Below are 20,586 nucleotides of genomic sequence, written 5' to 3'. Positions count from 1 at the left end.
GCATGTGCGTTAATAACCTTTGGGCCATATTTTATCTTTTGTGAATTAAACACATTTTTCCTCTTTTTCTTACTTACTTCCTCAGCACTTTCCCACAGAGATCACCAAATCTCTCCCAAACAGTGGGAAGTCATATACAAAGGGTAGTTATTATGGTTCTTTGAAGAAAGCTAAAGATTTCTAAGTCATAAATCCTGTAAAAATAAATGCCTTGTTGAGATTTTTCTGTTAAGTAAAGTAGGATCCTTATTGCTTTCAATCTAAAACATTGTATCAGACAAAAATAAATAAAGTTAGAGAGAAGTGAAAGAAATGAGTATTCCTGGAATGTTTTTATCAATCAGTAACTGAATCTAAATCCTTTGCCTAGATTAAAAAATAATAACAACATGATCAGAAATCCAAATAAATTCCTCACTTCATAGCACTTAAATTGGCTAAGAATGCCACCAGGAGACCCTTCTGTTTTGCTTCTTTGCTTGAAACTTATTTGCATTAGTAATTATTTCTCCACAAAAGACCATAGCCCTGGCTTTGCTAAGGACTCTAGGAAAATGGAGGACAAGATATTAGCCCTGTATGTTCTCCCTTGACCTCAAAACATAATACTAGTCCTCTATTAACTCTCCCTTCCTTCTCTCTCAAATAAGTTCAAACTAGAAAATTTTTCCAAAGCCAATTGCTTGAAATACTCTATCTGTTCACCAAAAGTCTGTATCATTTTATCAAGACAACAGTTTCTACCTTTGTATACCAGGCTTTCCGCCTAGCTTCAGCACCAGATTCTTGAGAGCACAAACCAGGTCAGATTCATCAGTTTTACCTCTCCCTACCCTACCTCTAGCTTCTCTTGATTCCCCTTTACCTCTTCACCAGACTTTCATTGACCAGCTCTTTTCACAGCAGTATAATATCAATTTACAACAATACAACCCTTATTGCCACAATACTTATAATAGTTCATTTTTTTCTAACTGAACCCTGACTGATGTATATCTCACTGATGTTGGACTTGACCATGTGCTTTAACCAATGAAAGATTAGAGACTGAAACATAAGCAGAGGATTTAAATATTCTCTCATGAGTCAGCTTAGCTCCTGTGATTCAGCCATCAACATAGAAATAACACGTTCCGTAGCTGAAAGTCCAAACAGAATGAATACATATCTGGAATATATCTAAACCTAACCACTACCTGAATTTAAGTCCAGACAATTTTTGGTGAACCCCTCAGAGCCCTAGCTATCCTACTAGTCAGAAAAATAAATGTTGTAAGCCACTGTGTTTTAGAATTGTTACATAGAACTATTGCAACAATAATTGACAAATACACTCACAGAAGTTAATTGAGATTGATAAAGGTGGGGTCAGCATCTAGGTTTTCAAATCTAAGTCCAGGATGCCTTTTACTCTGTCTTGGCATCCAATGATTTATTTGGTAAGACTAATTACTGGGCCATGGGAGAAACAGAAATTATTTTTAAAGTAGTATATAATTGCTCTAATAGGCTGAAATAATTGTAATAATCATATACAGTTTTATATCCCTACCACTTGGCAACTGCTATGAGGAATGTGTCACAACTGGACACAGGGGAGTCAACTCCACATAGCTGGTAGTGTGGTTTGTGTTGTTTTGTGACTATGATCACATTGACTGAGCTGTGGAATGTATCTACTCAATACAGTATAAAGGGCCATTGTTGAAGTGTGCACAATTATATAATGTACTTTGAAGTTTGGAATGTGAACCAATGTGTGTGCACACGATTGTCTCTCTAAGAACATTTCAAACATCCACTTTTCATGAAAATCTTTAAAAGTATCTTCTTTCTCATATTAATCTGTGATTTATGATGCTCATAAAATCATAATAATGGTTATGTATTCATTCATCTTTCAGTCAGAATTTCATTTATTCAACCACAATATAATGTATGCCGATGATTTTACGTGCTTCTGGGGTAAAATGATGAATGAGACCCAGAACTCAGCCCAAGCAGAGCATGTACCTGCTGCATGCCGCCGCACTGGTAATATGAAAGCAAAGCTCAGGGACTGGTGCAGGATACAGCCGCATAAACAGACATTTCTCATGATGTGAGAAGTCCGATGGAAAACTTAATTTCAAAGAAGAGCAGAATTATTGAAAATAGAGGAATGAACTCCACCATTGAACAAAAGAATTTCTCCTTCCTATCTCATTCTCATTGTATGTCTTTTTGTGTATTTCTAGGCCTACACAGAGTCTAAAAGTGTCAAATCCCTCCTTTTTCTGACTTCCAGACTTAAAGGCAAACATATTCTTTTCTTTTAGCTATATCTTCTGTTATTTACACCCCACATTGATAGACAGCTTACTCTTAATGTTCATTTTTTGATCTTTCTAATTTTTAACATTTTAAGTCAACTTCCTTGTTTGGAAGACACCTGTTTGTTCTCTGCTACTTGAATGACCTAGCATATTTGATCACAAATTGTGTCTGCGAATTTTAAGTTTTTACAATATTATGACTATTTAAACATTGTTTATGGTTGGTCCAGGTTGATTTTATATCCCATCCTTTCCAATTTCTCTCCTGCATGGATGCTCACTTTGCCAAATTCCATGTATTCCATGGCTTCTACCCTCATTTTGGAGAAGGACATCTCCAAATGGCTTCTTAAGAAAGAGACCATGGGAGCACTTTTGGGAATTGGCCTCAAAACCTAGCACTGTCTTTATCTTCACAATTAATTAATATTTTGGTAGCTGCAGAAATGTACACTCTAATAACTTCACTAAAAAGTGTCTTCATCTTTGTATTAATTTCCCATTGCTTCTGTAACAAATTACTACAAACTTAAAACAATACAAATTTATCATCTTACAGTTCTGGAGATCATACATCTAAAATAAGCGAGGGACTGCATTCCTTCTAGAAGCTCTAGGGGAGAAAGAATCCATTTCCTTGCCTTTTCTAGCTTCTAAAGGCTGCCTTTGATGATAATGGTAACTGCAAAGATTTATGAGAAAAGTTGAATTCATGACTGATTGAGATCCATTTCTGTGACCCAGCGAAAGCCCTTCTATTTGCAACATAGCACTTTCTACTAATACGTTTAATTGTCTCAGCTTTATACCTACCTGCCCCCTAAAAAAGTGATGGTTTCCATGACAACTGATGGGGGAAACTTAGTTGATAAGACTTTTTTTTTTTCTTTCGATTTTATGCGGCAATTTCAGAACTCTCAAAATTGTCTTTATAGGATTATAAAAAATCATTTCGGGTTTTGTTTTCATAAAGATCCCTTTTCGTAAAGATTATTAGTTTTTACCTTTACAAGGATCTGCTGCCTCTATTTTATATTTTTGGGTAATATGAACAGCTCCCTAAATATAGAAAACTTGGTCAAAGGTATTATGTTACAGTGTGGTGCAACCAAAGGAACATGGTGCCCACCTGTACCTAATCCTCTTCTTCACTAAACCAGACTTCCTGGAACAGGTAAATGAGATCAGGGGTCACCATGAGGAGAGTGGGTGGGAATATCCTCTCTCCGCTCTTGGGAAATATATCAGTTACCTTAGGCTAGGCATAATGCTGGAATAAATAACCCTAATAAAATCTGTTTCTATAACAAATTCAGTTTAATTCTCACTCACTTTACACATTTGGGCAGGCTGGCTGCAGCTCTGCTTTATTCCTCTTCACTCAGAAATCCAGGCAGAATGAACAACCCATACATTGGACATGCCATCCTCATGGCAGAGGGAAAAAAAGAGACAGCTGAGCCATGCAATGGCCTTTAAAACTTCTGACCACGGGTGACACAGGTCCCTTCCACTTATGTTCCACTGGCGAAATCACATGGCCAAGCTTGATGTCAACAGGGTGGGAAGTATAATTCTTCCATTGAGAGAAACCTAGTAAGAAATAACTTAGCATCTGGAAAGGAAAGGACCCAGAAAAAAGAGAAGGCAAAAATTTTGAACAAATAACATAATCTACTTCAGAGAAGAAGATCTTCTTTTCCACTTTGTCCTCGTGGGTCCTCATTGATTTTCTGGCTTAGGAGAGTCCTTACTCTTATGCAAGGACTCTTCCTTTCCTAAAATAAAGCAAAGAGATCTGGGTCTCTGACCTCAACTATAGGGCATAGCAAACATAGTCTCGAAGGTACCTACTAACAACTGGTGCTCCCGTCCCAGACTAAACTCCTTTAAAGAAACTAATGGTTTCTTATTCATCTTTGAATCTATGGTATCAAATCGGTACATGCTGCAAATCAATATTTTTTGGACTGAACTGAATTTAACTGAAATGCGTGACATTACCAGAGAAGACATAAATTCTAGTACATTTTTATTCATTATTTATGTAAATATAATTTATTTATCAGCCACTGAACACCTACTATGCATAAATAAAAGACACAACATCTGCCTTTATGGAGCACATAAGCTAGAAGAATCTAACCAATTTTATTTCCTCTAAAATGTCTCAAAAAGATTTTATGGTTTTTGTGATATACTACACACATTTATCATGGAAGGGTAGCCTTAAGGTGAGGGCTGGCTTCAAACATTAAATATGAATTAAGTACAAAAACACAAATCAAAATGCCTCTCTTTTATAAAGTAATAAAGGATAGCTAGTTGTTTACAAACTTACTTTCTGCTATGACTAATATTTTCTCCTATTCAACTAATTTTCTATTTATATAGGAACTGAGTTTTCCTTATCTGTCACCAGTGATTAAGCACTGTGTTAATACATGTTCAATATCTGTATGCAGTTGAATAAAAGATACTCTGTTTCCCCAGTTATTCACATCTATAAATTCTACTTTGATTTATTCATGCATATCAGTTCCTCAATTATTATAGAGACCATGGTATACTAATAGCTCAAATTAGTAGATAATAGGGCCAAAATCAGTTAGCCACTAGGGTCTGAAAGTGGCTACCTGGTTTCAAAGACCATTTTTCCATAACTGCCTACAGTTTCCATCCACTTCTCTTGCCAAAATGTTAATAACTTATTCAGTTGCATCATTGCTTTACGTCCTTCACCACATTCGCTAGGAGCAGAAACCCTGTTTTATTTACTGTCGTATTTCTAGTATGTACACACACACACCAGAGTCTAACATAAGCAGATTTTCAATGTCTGTTGAATATATGAAAGACCAGCCAACCGATTAGAGACAAGAAAGATATCAGTTCCTCATCAATATGAAAATAAAATGCCTATCTCATAAAACCACTGGTGAGGACTGACTAAACTAAAGTATATAGAGAATCAGCAGAGTGCTAGAGAGATAGTAGGCCACAAAATGAACAGTGATTAGAAAGAAGAAAACTCATAGGAAAAAGTGTAGTTGAACTGGGTGGGATTTGGAGAGAACAGGCATTTTTGGTTTGTTGTTTCAGAGAAAATAACATGGGTACTGGATGTGAAATAGGGAAATGAATGTCCACAGAGGCCACTATTTATGAAACTAGCCACCTCACTAATTACTAAGGGGGCAGCCTCATCCCAAGGTCAGAAGCACTAAATCACCCCATCCAAAGTAATACCCATTTTAGCACATCACCCTGCTATGAGTACCCATTTTTTAAGCTCTGTCTTTTCTTAACTTACTCTGAAGTCTAAAAGAGGTAGATTGACTATGGTCAGAGGAAGGGCAGAAAAACAGACAATAATCTCTTTCTTTGGTGGAGAATCAGCATGCACTTGGAGATGCCTTGCATAGAGTTTTACTTTTTCTCTGAAGAAGAATATTTGCTTCCTGAAGTGTTGTAGTAGCAGGGGCTCCAGGAGACCAAAACATTGTACAGCTCTGTTGTCATAAGAGGCATAATTTCTTTGCAGGCTCACAGCATCAGAAGCTGGTTTACCAAAAGGATTCCCTCCATCCTTCTCAATACCTCCTGAGGATGGAGAACATGCTGAATTTTAAGGACCATAGAACCACCAGTCCCTGGTGGATGAAGCCTAATTAGTGACAACTAAAATGTCCCTTGGCAAGGGTCTCCGAATCTCAAATACATGGCTTCTACTTTGTTTTTAGGTGTTTGTGCCAGTGAGTAGAAACCCCATTCCTCCAACCTTTCTCTTTTTGCTTAACCATTTTTGAGTAAGGTGAATGGAAGGCAAATATTAGGCAATCTTCTTTGGCAAAGAAAGGGAGTAAAAGCCCCAGGCTTGGGGCTTAGTTGTCAAAAGGAGGGACGTCGTAGTGACACAGTTAATACCCTGAATCATTTCTGTACAATGTAGAAAAGATGAGGGAAAAAAATGAAAGAAAAAAATGAGGAGCCAAACACAAGAAACACAGATCAATAAACCTAGTATCAACAGTACATTATTAATCTGGATGTGCACAGATTCAACAAGAGAAATGTGTCAAACTGCTAAAAAACAAAAAACAAAACAAACAAGCAAAAAAACATGAGATGTTATTAACCTCACATAGAGAAATTCAATCCTTTTTAAATCTGGGAAAGAGGCACTTACCTCACTCTGCCTAAATCACTGTTTCTCTCCAGGGCAACTGGCTTCAAGGCAGCCACAGACTGTGCACCTCTGAACACGGCTGGCAAAGCGAAAGCACATTTACCCATCTTTTTCTAATGGCTCTGGCCTTCCCTTCCAAAAATCGCTGAGAGCAAGGGCAAAGGAAGGTGGAGGAAATGATGCTCATTTGCGCTTTCAGGGATGAGAGTTTCTCAGACAAATACAGCTTCTTCAGTTAACGTTCCAACTCACTCTAGTTTCAGAGAGTTCTAACAGCCCTGAAGGAGTGAAGAGCATTTACTTGGCACGGTTAACTGAGTGATTCAGGAGGTACTTTAGAGATTATTTTGGCCCTCTGGTTTTTTACATTTCCTTGTGATGTCTTTCTTTTGGGCATTTCTCTATTCTTTCATGCCTCATTCTGAGGTTGAACCATGGGAAGGAGAAGATGGAAATTGCCCTAGTAAATGTGGGTGTCCATTAAAAGCTCAGGAGGAGAGAGGAGAGATCTATACTGACATGGGTTTAAACTATTCCAGAATTATCTGTGGACTTCCTCTACCTAAAGTAACCCAGACTGGGACATTTGATAACCAAAGTCCTATTTTCAAATAGTCCCATTCCCACTCCATAAAATGTCCTTTAAAATCCAAAGGATGCTGTGAAAAAATGATAATATATAGGAAGAAAGTAGTATATTTATGAAAGGTATGAGATTTCTCACTGAAACGAAAGTCACTTGGAAGAAAAGAAAGGGTTTATCAGGCGTAAAGTAAACCAAATCATACCCGGGTTCGTCTTTTGCTATATCAGTGATTCTTAGGCTGTGATCCATGGATATCTATGAGTCAATAGATTGACTTTAGCCAGTCTCTAAAGTCTTTCTGAATCATGTACAGCATATATATGCAAATATTCCTGGGGAGATTATTCCCAGCTTCCATCAACTTCCCAAAGTGAAGAATACATCTATATGTATGTGTCTGTGTGTGAATCGAAAAGGTCAAAAAAATCCAAATACCATACATACGCAATTCTCACCAGTTCCTTCTTCCTTGACCCACCACCCTCTCCTCCACTCTTTCTTCATAAAAATATTCGAATTAATCTGGCCTCTCGAGACCCTTTACCAGACCCAGCGGCACAGAACTCGCCTGCATCTTCCACCTGCTTCAAGCTCATTAAACACAGTAATTAGTCTCTCTGCACAATAATCACGGTTGCTCAAAGTCATGAATTTGTTTCTTCCTAATCTCTAATTCTGGGTAGCTTTGTATTACCCGGCTTCTGAAAGACCAGCCTGTTATTAAATGGAGGGCTATAAAGATTTTACTGCCATCATGCTCAACATAAGCCTTGATCATACTATTACTGTCTCTACAGAAGGAATATAAACGAAAATGCCATTTATACGTCCCCACTGAGGCCCCCTACTTCCTGATAGTTGATGAAATATGTTCTGCATTTTATCTCTGGAGGGACTGATTCAAATTGTGACAGGTCACGGGAGGAAATAAATGTTGATATCTTGCCATAGCCTTGAAAAATATTTTTCTACATCAGAGCAATTGCTTTGCTATTCCCCACAGATGACAAACAACTAAGATGTGAGGAGAATGAGTGACAAGGCGGTTGAGATGCCTTGGAACAGATACGGAGACAGATACAAGGCAAAACAGGGAACACCTGAAGCCAGACAGCAGAAGATTCGGTCTCTTTACTAACTCAGTGCTAGGCCCCAGGCAAGACACCTAACCTTTCTAGGGCTCTGATTTCATAAAAGTAAGAGGAGGAAATAGGATTTGATTAAAGATGTATTTAAGCTCACCTTTCTAAGCAAGCATTTTCTTCAAATCTAATCTTATATAGGAACCTAATATATAGAACCGTAAAAGTGAATCTTTTCTGATTGCCCTTGGGATAGCTCCTCAGAGCCCATTTACCACACCCATCAGCATCTCCCGAGTGTCAATTTTCCATAATATAGTTTCAAAACCAGTAATAATAGGTGGTTGGACACCCTGGGTTATGATGTATCACAAATCTCATCTCCGAGATTCCAGATGTCTTAGCGGTCCTGAACACAAGTATCACATAGTGATACTGAACCCTATAACAGTGACAGGGTGCCACTGCAAGAGTCTGAGATACCCTCTGAATTGGTAATCAGAGTTTTATTGAATTTAATGAAGTTCATTATGTGTTTTATTACTGTACTTATTATTATTATTATTATTAATTAACCAAAGTACTAAATTACCCAGAATTCTACATTTCATGCATATTGGAGACAAAAAAGAGTGTACCACGATCAGGGGCCAGTGTCACTCACTGCCTGGGATGTCTACAGAACTAAAGCTTTACTTCCAACAATCTATGATATCTCCTGGTTGGCTGAGGGTGGTAGAGTGACTCAGAAGCAATAGCCAGGCTCGTGCAGGTAGGGCAGGTGAGACTCAGGGAGATATCCTGAAGCAGAACAAGACCCACACAGCTTCCACCTGGGCCTCTGGTTTGTCCCTACCTTGTCTCACTCCCCCTATGTCATCTCAACCGTAGTCCCTTTATCAGGAGTCATACTGGAGGGGATCATATTCCATTTTCTAGAAGGTTATTTTTGGTTTTTCTATCTCTGGAAGCTTTTCCAAGGAGGAAAACATTTCTGGGATTGATATAATTTTTCTTCCTGATACTTCATTTCTGTGAACTCATTTCCCTTCAAACAAAAATTATAGATGCTCAAGACAACCCTTGCCTTACTGTACTAAGGATGAAAATCAGAATTAGAAAGACCTGGGCTCAAATCCTACCCTTTTCACTGATTGGGTGATCCTGAACTCACTCAACTTCTCTGGATTTTAGTTTCTTTATCTTGTGGAGTTCATCTGAGAATTAAAGCAGGTAAGGATGAAAAATACTTGGTTTAGTGTCTAGTATACAGTAGGCATTCAAATTATAGCTGCTATTACTTAATTACAATAAATATTAATTTCTGCTTATCTATACATTTATTGAATACAATTCAAACAAAATTATCAAGTTTCTAATACCCAAATTGGGCTCAGAACAATTTCTTTTGAACAGAATTTTTGATAACTATAAATTCAGAGAAAATAACTAGACACTATTCTAGTATTTTTCTATCAAATCATTTTGAAAATATATTTTTCTTAAATGTAAAAGTGCCTAAACATTTGAAACTGCCTTGCAAACTTGCCAAAATTGGACTTGAAAACTACTCATCATTAAGTTTCTCTCTTCCACTATAGCTTCTGGTTAAGTTTCCTCAAAAAAAAAAAAAAGAAAAAAAAAAAGAAAAAAGAAAAAAAATCTAAGGGGCCACACATTCCCATTCTTGAAAAAACAATAAGATGAAAAAGATCATGTATATAAGCTCCACTTATATTGCTAGCCAGAGCCATCGAGTAACGTCTGTCAAACTGCTTCTCCCAAATCTTCCGACATACACTTAAAATCTCAACAAGGCACCTGCCGGTTTGTTTCATACTTCCACTGGACTTCATACCAGCATTTTCCAACCCCTCTCACTTCACCTAATTACCACTTCCATTAGATCCTCTATTAAAAACTTAGTATTTGTTCATGGTAAGTTTTTTATAAGAATTTTGAATTTTAAAAAACATTGCATTCAAATATCATTTACCTTGATTACTGAGTTTTCTGACAACCTCTTAAATTTTGCATCTCAAGTGAGTGCCTCCCTTACCTCATCCTAGTTTCCATTGCTGCTGTGGAACCCAAATACTTTTTTAACCCAAACTTCCGCTAAGTAATTTTACTCTCCACAACCAGAACTAAAGTTCCTTGTTATTTACTGTTATTGGTAGGTACACACTGATGTACAGATGTGAATATTAAAGCCATTGCATGAAAACGAACATTGCTCAAGGTAGTGGCTTCAAAAAACGAATTCCTGAGAACTAAAGCAAAGCCCACAAACAGTCTGTGTGCCTTCCCCTCCTCTCTTCCTCCCCATATACAGCAGGATATCAACACTACCTTTTTCCTGAATGCCTACTTTAACACGGTAGGACAGACATCATGCCCAGGTACTTTACAAGTATCATATTTAAGTCTCTCGACTTTGTAAATCAGATAGTATTTTCTTCACTTCCAGATGAGCAAAGTAAAGAGCAAAATGTGCTATACTTCCCTTGCAGTTGTGATCCTAATTTGAGGGAACTAGTATTTGAACTTGGATAATCTGACTCCCAAACTGGTGCTATCTCTATCATATCTGACACATTAAGAGAAACAAACTGGCCAGGCTATATTCTCTTCAGAAGATAGCACCGAATATGCCGTTTGCTGAGGTGAGGGGAGGTGGTCTGGGAGAAGAAATTCTGGGTTTATATTAAGTTAATTCCTCCACAACTAAATTCCTGTTGATCAGCCACCAGCCATAGCATCTCTAACCCCACAGAACAACAAAGGCTGGTGCTCCAGTGCTGTGTAGAGAGCTTTCTGGGCACTCTACGCCAGCGAGACTTCGTGTTGGCAAACTGGTATCAAATATTCTCTCCGCTGAGATAAGGAAGATGCAAATCATCTTTGTGATCAAACGGCATGACGCTTTTAAATAGGTAAAGATTACATATTATATAGTATTGCTGGAAAATCTCAATAAAGATACTATAAACAGAAATCCACACATCTAACAAATCACAGTTAACTGTGACTGGTATCTGATTTATGTTATGTGATAAATGTGAATATAGTGCTGGAATGGAGCCCAGACCAGGAAATGTTAAAAAAAAAAAAAATGTTTTTAAAGTGAGAGAAAAAAAATCTCTCTTCTTTCTTTCCTCTCCTCTTCCTAACCCACTCCCTCTCTGTTTTAAAGCCAAACCTGACAGAACCTGAAATTTACGCAGAATCTATTTTCCCAGCTGGCAATGCACTTTTCAAAATAACTAAAGGTTTCTCAGTTTACTATACAATGGAAATGAAATGAATGACATAAGCAGTGAACACTCGCTGTACCGTACACATTGATCATCTTGTTCTCTCAAACAGATTGGTTTTCTTGTATCTACATAATGGAACAATGAAATGGGAAAAGCAATAGACATTTCCATTGTACCAGAAGGGGGAAAAAAAAACCAACCAGTCCCACAGAGAAAAGAAGGGGAGAAACATCGCAAAGTAGAAAGTAATTAAGAACAGTGATAAAGCAAACTCTTTCTGGAAAAAAAAAATCACCTGAAATATGTAATTACTTAAATTACTTTCAACATAAATGAGATCTGAATGGAATGATTTTGTCCTAGATTTAAAATTTCAAAACCCATGTGAATGGTGTTGTCTTTTTCTTGAATTTCATTCGTTCCTTCTTGTATGCTTCCATCCTTTGTGTGCTTCCTGCCATGTGTGTACGTTTGTGTATATGAGCATGACGTACAAAATGTTCCTTCAAATGTCAAGTTATGACCTGAAAAAAGGTGACAGATTGCATCTAGGCCAGTCTCTGCTCAGCTATGATAAAATCTGACCAGCTGTACTGGGAATAAACAACATAAAGTAAAAACTTCATAATCTACAGATTGGAAATCAATGCTCACATTAAAACATGTGTTTTGATTTTTGGGTTTTTTAACAGACTAGTTGCTTTTTCTTAATGATTCATCATCTATATCTCTATGAGGAAAGCTACTGGGAAAACTATAGCCAAAGAACTCAAAGCCCTGAAGCATTTGGCCGCCTTCCCATTTTATCTTAATATGATGCCCTGAGCTAAGAAAATGGAGAATAAGGAGAGAGGCAGAACTCAGCAAAGGCTCTGGAACTCTCTCCAAAGCTGTACTGTGTTCAATGCCAAGACCATGTCTGAAGAATAGCAGGAGTTACTCTATTTAGAATGCCAGTCGAATTTCATCTCACATGATGATTCCTATCAGTTGGTAGCGACTTCCTTGAGTGTTATGTTGGGAAAGATCCTGAGGTAGTAACTGGGACCCCAGGAAAGAGAGCTTTAGTGAACTCACACGTCCGCCATAGGCACGTGTTCAAGAATTACTTGGAGAAATATTGAGTAACTGTGGTTAGGAGGAAGGAAAGATAAGTGCGCGACAGGGACGAGACATGAGGTAGAAAAGTTAATTTGGGTTAATACCAGGTAAGGCATTAACTGCCAGTGTAAAAGTGTGTTATCAGTCTTGGCAGGTCATGGGGATCCACTGAAGAATTCTAAGGAATAGAGTCAAATAATTAGAGTTGGGCTTTGGAACAATGAGCTGGCAAACGATTCATGGAACAAATTTGATGGCGATCTTTATGGAGAACAGAGAGACCTGCCACTGCAACACGGTAAAGTAAGGGTATTGGGAGCCTGAGCTAAAGGTAGAATTCACTCAATTAAGAGAGAATTAAGAATATTTATTTGATGTCAATGATGCAAAAAAAGTAATTTTTTTTGAAAGGTTCAACTTTTCAGCCTGAGTGCTAAAAGTGCATTAACGGAAATAAGCAGATACATTAGTGAGATGGCTAACTGCCTAATTCTGGAGTCAGATATAGTTTCAAATGATCTTGGACAAGATGCTTGATTTCTCTAAGCCCCATTCCCTCATCTATACAAAGAATAAAATCCTTATCGCATAAAGGTGCTCTGAGAATGAGAAATTAATTAAAGTAAAGCACTAAGTAGTACCATGACTAGAAAAAAAGTAATCGCTCAATAATCAGCTTCTTGTGGTAATTATTATTACTATAAAATTCAAGGGAAAAAAATGCCTCGAGTGGGAATAATTTGGTTGCTAGGGACAAAACCCCACTTAAATAAATTCAAGGGAAAATACGATTAATTATAAACATGTAGAGAACTTTCAAAAACCCAATGACAACAACTTTGTGCTGATCTTGCCAGGAAATAGGTAATCATCAAGAAATTGACTCATTCCAGATATCTCTCATTAACTTCTCTCTTCCGCTAAGACTGGCTTCCATTACAAAGCTCTTATTTCTGCTTCCCTATGAATTTAGTTTTTCTAGCACCAAGTCTGCTCCCAACTGCAATAGGACCTTAAAATTCCAATATAACCTTACTCGACTCAGTCATCGCATCCTGTTTTGAAATTGCTAGAATGCAGTTGGTTCAACATGTACTCAGGGTCCATCCTGGCCCAGTTAGCATCTTCTTACATGTCAGGACTTAATTTGGTTATAGGTCCATCATTCCTAGCCATAGCTAGGAGCAAAGGATATATAAAATGGGAGTGAGGAGTTGGTGGAAAGGAAAATAATGGGAAATTTCAGCAGAATGAATTAACTGAGGACAAGAAAAGATCATATGTCCATTTATGACCAGGTCAAGGGTCTTTGGACAGACTGAGAAATCAATTTTAAAGCAGCATGTGGATCTAGAGTTCGGAAAGGATTAGGTTCAGGGATATAGACCAGTGAATCATCTGCTTGGGAGGTGATAACTGATACTGAGAAGAGCTAATGAAAACCCTAAGGAAGGAAATAGTATATGAAGAAAACAGTTTATTTTAGCCAACTTTTTTATGGCCCAGAATTTAATTTCTTGTATTATCTTCACTGGAAACATTTCAACTGACCTCAATTACCTCAGGTCATAGACCTCCATGTTCTGTTAGCACAGAACACAATGTCAGGCCTGAAATAATAAACAAAAGCAAAAAAAAATTAGGATCCTTTTTCATTTAACAACATAGTAAAAACGAAACTACAAAAAAAGACTAACTGAAGTCAAGGCATTCCTATATTATTATATGCTAAACATGTGTGGTTCCATGGCCAAGAGAAAGCCATGAAGAAGTCAGGCCCGGAGCAGCAAGGTGGTTTCTGTGATTACAGAAAAGCTTGGTGGGCCCAGGGGATCTTGGTGTAGAACCACAAAGCCATCATAAGCCCTACTGAAAGTGCCCTTAGAGATATGAGGCTCAGGGTTATCACAGATTTTAATGCAAAACATTTCTTCAGATGCAAGCTGGCTTTCCATGCCCTTGTCTAAGTGATGAAAAGGCAGGGCAGCTCTGGGCAAAGTGAGAGTGGAGGACTTAGAGTACTTGTTTGGCTCCCATCCCTCCCCAAGTGAGTAGTGAGGCGACTCTGCTAAAACCCTAAAGCTCTTCCAAGAAGTATAATTTGAAAAACACTGACAGAGACTCATTTGCTCTGGGCCACTGAGGAAAGTCCTCCTACTGAGATTCGGGAGTCTGATGTATAGGTCCTAGCAGCAATTTTGAGTTTCAGATAATAAATTTTGGATTAAAAAAATTAAGTTTTAATCCCAGCTGTAGGCCATACCAGCTACATGTTGAGTGCCTAAGACTTCTAATCCTCATCATTATTATTTCTATTTTATGTGGGGCTACTATGATAATTTCATAGTAAAAAGTATCATTTTACAATGTCTGGCATCACAGCAAACCCTCAGAAAAGGGTAGTTATAAGACTTTTAGCTTCTCGAATAAGTCACAGTATCTCTGGTCTTAAATTTGCCTCTAGAATGAGAGTCAGGACTAGGTGAACACAAGTCAGAATTTCCAGGGGTCTGTGAAACAGAACTAGACAAGGTAAATGAGAAAATCTGATCTGATATTAATTGCTCTACTATGCGCCACATACTCAAAAGTTCCTAATAAAGCCTTTGGATTGTGCTATTCTATCCCTTAAATTCTATTTAAAACTATTTGAAAAGCAATTAAGTCAGTCAGCCAGTGCTACTATAAATCAAGTAAAAGAAAATATGGGTATAAAACAAACAGTAGGAAAATGTATCAAGATACTATTTGCAGTATCTTCCCCTTGTATTTTCCCCTTTACTCCTTCCAAGAGTAGCCAGGCCCTTTCTGTATTTCAGGCCTGAGAAACAAAGTTTCTTCCAGGTCACACCTCTTTTGTGAAAACTGAAGCTCAGTAAAGAGACAGGACTAATGCATGTGCAGGGGAAGAAGCCCAGTGTTTTGGATCGCAGAGGCGGGAGCAGGAGCGAGAAAGATCTTTTCTGCAACACTAATAAAGAGATGAAGGAGGATGCATTCCACAGGTAGTAGAAGACTATATCCCCTGATTCTCAGCACCCACAAAAACGACAGAGCTAGAATTGATAGAGAGGTGAATGACATGGCCAGTGAGAAAGAACCACCAAGACTGAGCTCCTAGCTTTGGAAGGATTTTCATTTTCTGTGCCCAGGTAGACACTGGTACTTTTGCATGTCCAACATCTATTCCCCATTCTTTTGATAATACTCTTGACTTTCCATTAGGGACTTCTCCCTCTTCAGTCCCTGTGATTCGTGCAGAATGATCTACCAGTACCATTTAATCCAAACAGTGCGATGAGAGCCAACGAGAGACACACTGGTTGGGAGAGCTAAAGAGCTTCTTAATATCCACTAGGATAACCAGCATGTGAGGCTGGGTGCCTGGGGTGGCAGGCAGCCAACATTTCACTCTGGGGCAAGAGCCTGCTGATAATGAAACTAGCTCAGATGAAGACATACATGAGAGAAAGATTCGTAACACCGTTTGAGCACCTTTATCTACCTGTGTCCTTAGACCAGGATCCTATGCTACACTTTTCAATAATATAAAAAAATTTTTCCCATTGGTAGTAAAGGTAAATTGTGTTGGACCTGTGTCACTTGTAAAGATTCCAAATTTAAAATCCACCCAGGTTTGGTCTAGGAGCATCCCAGCACTGACCCGTGTAGACTACATGACATGTTCAAATGTTCTGTAACCCCTGGGACCCCAAGACATTCACAGAACTCTGGGAAGGAACTGTCTTGCATATGGTAAAGACTGAATTCCCACCAGTCTATGAAATGGGGGCTCAGAAGAGGGTTATAATTTAACATAATAAAAAATAGAGTATGTAGCTTTTCCTGTATACCCGATTCTATGCAGAACAATTTAACGCCCATTTCAGCAGTAAAAATGTGGCCTCGACAGGACATTAGCTACCTCTCACTTGATGCTGTCAATGGCTTCTCTGCAGATATTGATAACTGAGCCACTGCTCAATTCTTCAGGTATCAGCCAATATCAATAAAGCCAAATAGCTCTTAGCTCCTCGCACCTCTGCATTAGTATCCAATTTAAAAAGAATTGCAATGCTCAGCTCTACTTCAGGGTGACTTTAAAGGTGAATGAGGGGCGTTCCAAAACTTCTATAGGCTTCATGTGCTGCTGATGGAAGGCTGAGAAAGACCTTTCTTCCAGATGCCCTTTTATGTTATAGAATTATAGTTAAACTATACATCACATCATAGGAGATAAGGCCTATTTTTTACTGTTTAGTAGAGTGGTTCAGACCAACGTACCAAGGTCATCATCTAGATTAAAAGATTAAATTAAAAAAAAAAGAAGAATAGAGATTACCACTAAGTATTAGAGCACTCTGTAGTTCTAATTATCCTTCTTAATTCTGCCTCTTCCCAGATGAGCACATTTGGCAGCCTGGTAATGGAGTGAAGACGGTGGCAACTATCATAGGACTATCTAGATGCCCAGGTCATGGCTGACAAAGCATGTGACACCTGCTGAGATTTCACCACCACAACACTAGTATTTCATGACAAAATTATAATCTCTAGTCGAATGCAAATATTGTGTCTGGAGCTCTTGCCTAAAGTCTTTAATACTTTCCTTCATATGATAATATAAGGTCACTTTCTTCCTCAAGTAGGAAGAGGATGAGGAAAAGAGGGTGCTGGAAGTGTGAAGGAGACCGAAAAGGGAATTGTTCTTGTAGAGTATAGTTGTCAAACTCATCTGTATAAAAATTTTAGTATGGTTGACACCATGAAAGTTGGATGAGAAACCAAGCATCACAATGGCTACTTCTTGACAACTGGAAGGACTGGACGGCAAATTGAATTATACAACCCTGCATCTGTTCTTTGAGGCTCTGGGTATAAATATTTAAAGCTTATATCACATTTAGACATCTCTTCTAACATTTAAGTGGCAACCTAACTCTTACCCTGTTAAAAAATTAAATCAAAGAAGAGAGAGAGAAACTATTTAAAAATATGCTACGTTGTAGGCACAGTTCTACGTTTAAATTGTTGCACTTATTCCTCACTACAAATTGGTGAAGTAGAGGTTATTATCCTATTTTACATTTTAAGTTCAGAGAGAACATATGAGCTTGAAGATATCACAAAGTTATTGGCGGGTGGAGACTGGATGTACACTCAGAAAGCCTGACTTGATACTCATACTCCTTCTGCTCTGGTATATTTCCACTGGAATGTCAAACATGCTTCATGTCCTTAAATAAGAAATGTTAAGGAGTCTGCCTTGCTTTCTCAAACCATTCAAACCGGCTACAGATCCCTTTCCTTAAGATTCAGTGATGCGTATTTTCGTCTTCTTGCTACAGTCTAACAAATCCATGGGACAGTTCTGAAGTTATTAACTAAGCCTACTTCCAGCAGGAATGCAGAAAAATTTTTAGGTCAATTTGTACTTTATGGGTCATGTCACCACAGGGAACATAGTGCAACTTACCTAAATTGCTGACTTTAGTAAGATGCAGGACAAACACCTAATGTTTGAGTATGACAGCCCTTCATAGTCCTCACTTGGGCTCTGGTTTGCAAGGTAAACATTTTGCATTTAAGAATTTGGAAAAAAGGTGCTGTTTTTATGTGCCAAACTAACAAAGTCCTCCCAATTGCCCCTTTTAATTATTTGTTTCTTATACTGTAAGCTGGACAGCTTTAATGTTTGCAGATGACTTACATAGGCTAAAAATATATTTTTTTCCCCTAAGGAGCTCTGGCTGAAGATTTTATATGGTCAATCCAATAATCTTTTTTTTTAACTTTGCACTGAAAAGATAGATACTTTGTATGTTCTATTAAGACTGCATTTCAGCAAGTGGTATTTCTACTTTAACTGCCAATGTTACAAAAAGGGTTGTATAATTTAAAGTAGAAAGAAAGAGAGACTAAATGTGGTACTTTTCTTTGCCATATCCTTTCTATAGCTTTGTGATATTCAAAGACACACTATGAAATTTGTCACTAAAGCTATCACCGGTGTCTGAAATATGTTATTTTCAGTTTGACTGACACAGGAGCTTTCAAAGTCAGTCTCAGTCTCTCTCTCTCTCTCTCTCTCTCTCTCTCTCTCTCTCTCTCTCTCTCTCTCTCTCATACACACACACCCCTCTCCTCCTATATTCTCAGTCTTCTTATGATTTCTATGCCTGGTGCTTTACCCTGGCAATCAGATGTGGATAGGGAATCATTAACTGTGAAACAGATGGATATACAGAACGAGAAGAGCTGAAATCAGTACAATCATATAGGAAGGTAGATGCTAAAGGGTGACATACTAATGAAACTGAAAGTCTAATTTTTTTCATCTGTGGCACAGATAAGTCATAAGTACATGCTAATTTATCTTTCTAATGTGATTCGATTCTGGCAGAGCAGAAACGAACGTTCCCCTCAACTCTAGAAATGGAGACACATAAGGCTTTGCATGTTTATCGAGTTTAGAGGTGATATGAAACCAATAGGAGGGCTGTGAATATACAAAATGGCATAATTATGACCCAAAACTAACTTGGCAGCCTGGAGCAGTGGGTCAAATCCAAAGAGGAAGTTAAATGAGAATGAATGTAAGATATGCCACTTAACTACTGGGATGCTGTTACAGGAAAGTGACTAGTTTCCTAATTGGTTCCAAGATGGAAAACTAGGACCAATAACTAAATTAAACAAAGGCAGATTTTGTACATGAAAATAGGAATAACTACAAAAATTTGATGAGATGCACTGCTTCAGAGGGAATGAGTTAATTTTACAAAAACAACCAACCAAACAAACCACCACAACACACACACTAGAATGAGTTCGCAAGAAAACAAGCTTTGGGTGGAGTGTGGGGGATGGTGTAGGCATTGGATAAGAAAAGATCTGGTGCTGATCTCTGATCTTGATATTCTAGGAAGGATTCTGTGGCATATACCAGCTTGTCACTAAGGATGACTTCTTCAAAGTGTAAAACTTAACAAACACAGAATTTGAAGTTATTTTAAAGTAGTATCCATTCACAGAGTAATCGATCAGTAACGTGTACGGAAACAGTCTTTTATATTTGCATAGATATTTCATCTGTAAAATTATAAACCAGTTGGCAATACTACATTGAAGTAGCTGAGAGAAAGAAATTGATTTGCTCATGTTAGAGGTACTAGTAATGCTTTTCCCTTGAGTTAACACCATCATCTTTGTCCATTATCAGCATCACCATTACTTTCCATCAGCAGCATCACCATCATTTGCCATCATCAACATCATAGCTTTCACATGAGAGATATTATTTCAAGTAACAGACAGTAGAGTGCAGTGTTTTAAAAACCAGGTTCTGTGGGCAGACCCCCTAAATTCGAAACCTGGACCGGCCATATTCTTGGGTTATCTAATTTCTCTCTGCCATATCTCACCTGTCTGAAAAATGAGGAAACTGGTCATATGCATTTTGGTGCTTAAATTAGTAAATACACATAGAAACATGCACGTCTGCATCTAGTACAGATTAGAACTCAATGTCAGCTATCATTATTTGTACTTATCCTAAGAAAAATGCACTTAGCCTTATTATCCTAACTGGGTAGGATAAAGCCCCAAAGCCCAAAGAAGTTATCAGCCTGTCCAATAATAAACAATAGCAAGTGTTGAAACCAGAATTCAAAGGTGTGTCTATGACTCATCCTGAAAACTATGCTTTTCTTAGCTATTTACTTTTAAGTTCTACCAAATGGCAATCAATACCTGTATGCTATCAAAATGCGATTGTGAACCACAAACCTGACAAAATGCATATTTGTAATGAAACCAAACACCCAATTCATTGTTTCTTAGCCATCCAGCAATCATGAAGTTGTCTACCTGTAGACATACAGCCGACTTGCAAGTGATGGGTTTCATACGCCATCACCATCTCTCTAATGCTTTATTTTCCCGGGGCCTTTACAGCTAATTTCAAGAGAAGTCTGGAAATGCAGGTGGTTACACCTGCTAAAGTCATCTAAAGTTTTTTTTTTCCTTCAATAGAGACATGACTGTTATCCCA

At 37.9% G+C, this 20,586-nt stretch overlaps 1 protein-coding gene across 3 annotated transcripts in view; it reads right to left on the bottom strand.

Moving 5' to 3' along the window:
* Window positions 1–20,586, bottom strand: part of NELL1 (neural EGFL like 1) — a 692,265-nt gene that overhangs the window by 116,241 nt on the left and 555,438 nt on the right. The window lies entirely within an intron of this gene.

The sequence above is a fragment of the Rousettus aegyptiacus genome, unplaced genomic scaffold (genome assembly GCF_014176215.1).
Source record: "Rousettus aegyptiacus isolate mRouAeg1 unplaced genomic scaffold, mRouAeg1.p scaffold_m13_p_5, whole genome shotgun sequence".
NCBI classification, from domain to species: Eukaryota; Metazoa; Chordata; class Mammalia; order Chiroptera; family Pteropodidae; genus Rousettus; species Rousettus aegyptiacus.
Note: the sequence above shows the minus strand (reverse complement) of the source record. Positions and strands in the feature narration are given on the sequence as shown.